This window comes from Triticum dicoccoides, chromosome 6A, assembly GCF_002162155.2.
Source record: "Triticum dicoccoides isolate Atlit2015 ecotype Zavitan chromosome 6A, WEW_v2.0, whole genome shotgun sequence".
Lineage (NCBI taxonomy): Eukaryota > Viridiplantae > Streptophyta > Magnoliopsida > Poales > Poaceae > Triticum > Triticum dicoccoides.
In genome coordinates this window covers 50,799,557-50,805,480 of record NC_041390.1, presented here as the reverse complement: position 1 = coordinate 50,805,480, position 5,924 = coordinate 50,799,557, and positions in this window count along the sequence as shown.

Below are 5,924 nucleotides of genomic sequence, written 5' to 3'. Positions count from 1 at the left end.
CTGAATCAACCAAATAAACTACTAGGTGATTTTGAATTGTACAGGATAACTCGAGTCAATTTTATTTTATCGTTAACAGGAATTAAGGCCTTGTTTGTTTGGGCTCTTGCTTCTACTTTTGCAGCTTTTTCACTTTGCCCAAAAGGCCATAGAAGCTCCTAAATATGTGCTTTTGGAGTTTTTAAGGCTTTTGATGTCCAAACAAACAGGGCCTAAATATCCGAGATGAAGAGCGTTATGTATTTGCAAGCGTATATGATATTAAGATTATACAATGCTATGAAAAATTGAGGAAATGAAAGGGCTACTACCTCAAGCATTTTATGGTAATAGTATACTATATTCTTATTTCTAAAATTTATGAAAAATTAACTTATACTATGTCCAGTGTCTTGATTTTGAAAACTGAATTTTATCTTTAAGCTTTAGGTCTTTCTACAACTGCTGATGAAGAAACAATGGGCTCAAATGAATCAAATCTTCATAAATGTGGTACCCACTTTTGAAATGGGGTACTTTATCGAATTGTTTGCATCCTTTGTCAATTTTTCTCTCGTGGTAATAATGAAGCCGTTTTTTTCCTTCGAATTACGAATATGTGGTGTACTTTTGACACACATTGATACTTTTTGTATAATAGTTTTAGGTGTTTTTTATAGCCGCTTAATTTTAGCCCTAGGCTTTGAGAAACGTGGCCCTGCCTCTGCGCATACCTTCCGCAATCTAGATCCTGAGCACGGCCGGGCCTCTCTCCCCCTCTAGAGTTTTTGATTTTCGTTCAAGTGACTCTGGTATGTGGTGTATATCCTGATTTTTTTTTGTAATACTCACGTAGCAAATTGGTTTCCACACCATTGGACTCTCATCAGGTTGTGAGCCATCCATTGTTTTTTTATCAGGCATCTGGATGCTCCTTCCAAGTTCTGCAAGACTGCGTGACTACAAAGTGTTTCCCCCTTCTCCATTTTAGCTACATGATGACACAAGGTACCTATCCAAGGCAAGCATCGCCAGTCCAACATAGCAGTTCAACACCTAAGGTCATCTGCGAACAGTGGAACAATTTATGTACAGACCACGTGAAACTGAGGAGCTATGTAATTACGTAATATAGGCTTACAAGGTTTGCTAATTATATGAGATGATCACTTCCTTGATTTTATTCAGATTTACATACCTATTATGTTTAGTTTATCCCACGATGTCTCTTTGCTTTGTGAAACATGAAATTGCATCCTCACTAACCATGTATTGTCATATTTGTGTAACCCAGGAACTGATGAGATTAAAGAGAAGTATGATGTTCAGTTGTATGGAAAGATTCCATACATCCAGTACTGTGGTAATGAGAAAATTGTTCCAACATGACCAATGAATATTAAATATATCACTGACCATGTATTCTCATAGTTGCGCATCCTAGGAACTGATGAGATTAAAACAGAAGTATGGTGTTCAGTAAGTACTCATGCTCTTTCAGTCCAACTCTTCGATACAGAGAAATTCTTAGTCACTCCAGCAAAAAATAAAAATAGAAAAGGATTTAGTACTCTTCTTCTCCATTGATCATGATTAGTTTCGCTGTTATTGTGATATTGGAGCTCCATCCATTAGTTTTATTCATTGTGAGATCATAAATTAATATGTACTCCCTCTGTCCCATAATAGGCGTCTCAACTTTGTACTAACTTTAGTACAAAGTTGTATTAAGATTGAGACACTTATTTTGGGATGGAGGGAGTAGATATGAAGATGATGATTAGTTTCACTCTTATGTGTGTAGACTATAAATACAACAATAGTTACACATAATACAAAATGACTATCTCAAAATGTCATTTGTATACTGCCTTTCATATCATGTCCAATTTGGAATCCCGGTTCTTAGTGCGTTTATATACATTCATATTTTTGTAAGTCAAATTGTTTACTTAGTAATATCACTATATTTAGTAAAAGACTTTCAAATAATTCACATTCTGCCATTTTTATAATTGTATTAACTTTTGTGTATGATGCAACCTTTTCATCTTAAGGCCATATATTTACTATGCAAAGATGTTATTCAATTTATTTATTATGATGTGCAAAGGGCTAAAAATTCATGCATCAACTTGCGGGGTATCATCTAGTATCAATAAACACCTTGTAATAAAGGCTTACTACTGTAAAAGACAATAAAAACTCAAAATAGATTAAACTCTGTGCACAAACCATGGCAGCCAAGCCCAAACGATGGTAAACTACAGAACCAACAGAACATATTCCCACAGTCCTTCCCCTTGGCGCCAGAGTAACTACTAAGCATCTCTCTAGGTTTAGGATGTGATCCCTCTTCACAGAATACAAAATAGTTCTCCAAGTCATTTTTTTATTTAGGTTAATCTTTCTCTTGTTTAAATAAAAAAAATCTGTAGAAGTAAATAGTACAAGCTAGATCACTCATGGAGACGCGGGTGCGAGGAAGGCTCCGCGAAATTTCTGCTTTAAACGATCAACAAAGCATGAAAGGATGGAGGCCATGAATTACTCTACTGGCCCTGGCTGTGGCCGGGCATGCTGGAAACGGAAACCATCTATCTGCAGCTGGTACGTAGCGCTTTTGCCTCAACCATGCAAGCATCTCCATGGGTCGCTCACCCACCACCTTCTCACTCTTTCTCTCCCCCGTCACATTCACTGCCTCCCTCATGCATCCTTCCTGCAGCGAGCACAAAGCTAACTAGAGTGGAAATCAAATCAAATCACTGCCAAGAAAAACAAGAGTGAAAAATCAATCAGACATGGCATGACTAGTTGTTCACTCTCGAGATAATGCATGTGGAGAGGCATGGCTACGGTACAAATAGAGTTCTAAATCGACAGAGAACGAAAGGTTAGGCATGATATCTTAATTAATAAGTAGGAGTAACTAAAAACTTGTAGTACCTATATTAATACTAGTGCGATGGATTAATTGATCCATCCATTAACAGCATAACACAAGATGCCTACCTGTAGCGCTACCAAGAAAAGTACTCTCATTGCAGCAGATTAGCAGCCGCCTGCCTAGGAGTACCATGCATGATGCCTGCACACACACCCACCCATCTTAATTTTCTTTCTTTCTTGAGGCTACTCCGACCTCAAGTACGTAACGGCTAGCTAGAGAAAAGAAACGTAAACCAAGGACGATCGTATCCGGTATGAGGCATCATATGCATGCAAGTATGTTATACAATGTTTGTCTCCATCCAATCCAATAAATGCATTGCTTGAAGACGTCTGAAAGTGAGACTTGGACCATTGCATGCGTGAGTTATGAGCAGTAGTCATCCAATATCCTCTTCACCGTATTTTGAGTCAAACTTTGACCATATATTTAACTAGAAAAATATTAATGCATGTCACCCAAAAATATGTATTTAAATGTAGTTTCCAATAATATTAATTCTGTGTTCATATAACTTATAGTATTTTATTAGTTCAAAATGGTCAACATATGAAAGGACGATTGATCGAGTAGGAGACTTCAGGCATGCATATATGTTAGTACTATGTTTGTCTTCAGCCAATCCAATCAATGCATTGCTTGCTTGCTTGCCGACGTCTGACATCTTCCTCGACATTAGTCCATTAACTCAAACTCGTTCTTCTGTCAAATGAGTTAGTAAGTCCACATGGTTGCCACATCATCGTATCTTGAACCTATTTTTTTGGTCGGCAAATTGAAAACGTAATACTAACCACACTAATTTATTTTCAATTTTATTCTCCCAACATCACACCTCCCATCAATTCAAAACCTCTCTCATTGATTTATTTTCAATTTTATTTATTGGTCACATCTTCTTCTTTGGTAATATGGAAACTAATCCTGTTTTGTGTTTGGCAAATTGGAAATGTACTTTGCCACAAAAAAAATGGAAATGTACTACTCCTATTGATTTATTTCCAAAAAAAATTGTCTGACATCACATATCTTTCCATCAATAATATGGAAACATAGTAGAGGAAATAAAATATCCGTCTAGGTGTCCAGCCTAATCCATCTTGTATACTGATAGTATTAAATCTTCTTACGAGTGCTGCCAAGCCCTAGCGACGCAGCAACGTTGTGGGAAGGCGAATGTTCTATGCAAAGGCTAGCATTTAAGAAGGATGTTCTAAAATATAAACTTTGATAAAATATACTCAAGGAAATTGGTTATACGAGCATTTAACTACCACATGCATCCTTCTGGTCACGTGGGGCACCCCTCTTCGTGACGCAAAAAATCATATTAAATCCTTCTTTTTTTCACCTCTGTTGATATGGATTTTCTGAAAAGTCAAAAACATATGCAGAAAACAACAAATGGCTCTGGGCACTGCCTTAACAGTGTTTAGTCCAGAAAAGTAATATAAATTACTATAAAAATGTTCAAAAGTGATATTTATAATAACATGATATAATCAAAAATTATAAATTTGAGACGTATCATGGCCATCCCTGCTCTCATGCTCATGTTGGGGTTTCTTAACTGCATCAGCAAGACATTGTGGACAAGATTCTGGCTTGCCGGAACACGGAGAGCGGAACCAACGGTGGCAACCTGGGAGCTGGTGGCTAGGCGGAAGGCGCATGCATGCACCCTTGATAGTGTGTAGGGCTGCAAGAAAAGCTCGAGGCTCGTGAATCACTCGAGTTCGACTCGTTTTTTGACTCGACTCGAGATCGACTTGAAAAGAAACGAGTTGAGTTTGAACACTTTGTGTAGCTCGACCGAGAAACGAGCCGATCTTGAGCCAATGTTGGCTCGCTCAATTTTAACTCAATAACTCGACAGACTACCATTATGTTAAATGACCATGCCATATATTAAATGTAAATAAGAATTTATTACCATATATGCTGTCCATAATTTTTCTCCATTTTATTTACCAATGAACATGGAAAGTAATTAAGTTCAGAGAAGATTTATGTCCAATTATGGCACGTGGTCGACTATGTGTTAAATATCCTATATTTTTGGCAAAGGTTCCTAGTATATTCACCTTATTTTTTTTTGTTTTTCATTCATAGATTTATAATTTTTTACCATCTCATTTAACTCGAAATTAGCTCAAGATCGTTACAAGCTGAGCACGAGTCATGTTCTTCAGCTTGATCATGAGCTTCACTCGGTTTGAGCTCGCTCGAATTTTCATATGAGTTAGAGCTGAGCCAAATCCAACTCGCTCAAACTCGACTCGTTTGCAGCCTAATCGTGTGTCAGGATCAGGCCTAGAGCCCTGGAGATGTGCAAGCTAATAGTATGTAGGTTTGTATTTGTGTTGCGCGTGTTCGGTCATTCGGTCAAAGCTTAAAGCATCTCTAGTCGACCCCCTGTAGTTTAGAGGAGGATACGAACGAGTATTCTTTACCGGAGTATATTTGCTCCTCTAAAAAGTGTCATTTCTAATTGAACTCCTAAACTTAACTCCTGGACAAATTTTGATCACAAATTCCGTGCAAATTTGACCCAAACAACTTCGTCGGATTTGCTTTGAACTTGATTCAACCAGTCACATAAGCTATTTTACATAACATAAACGAAACTTGATTTGAACTCGATTCAACCCGTTGCATAAGTTGTACAATTGCGTGCTGTGTTACAATTTGTTGTTGCGGCTGTATTCATAATTAGTTTCTTCCGTGGTTGATCCATATATATCACCGTACGTCCATCTCCAGCTAGCGCGGGGCAAGAGCAGCAGATGTAGTGTCATGTCATGCAAGGATGGAGTACTTGCGCGCACAGGCTGACCCAAAGCATGGATGCAAGGATGGAGAGCTACCACCGTCGAGCCAGCGACTGATGCTCGCATCGGATGGATTAATTATTTACCGCCCGTGACCGATGTGCACAAGGCCACCAATTCCTTGCACCAATTCGGTCCATCACAGCCAGCTGCCAGCGTTT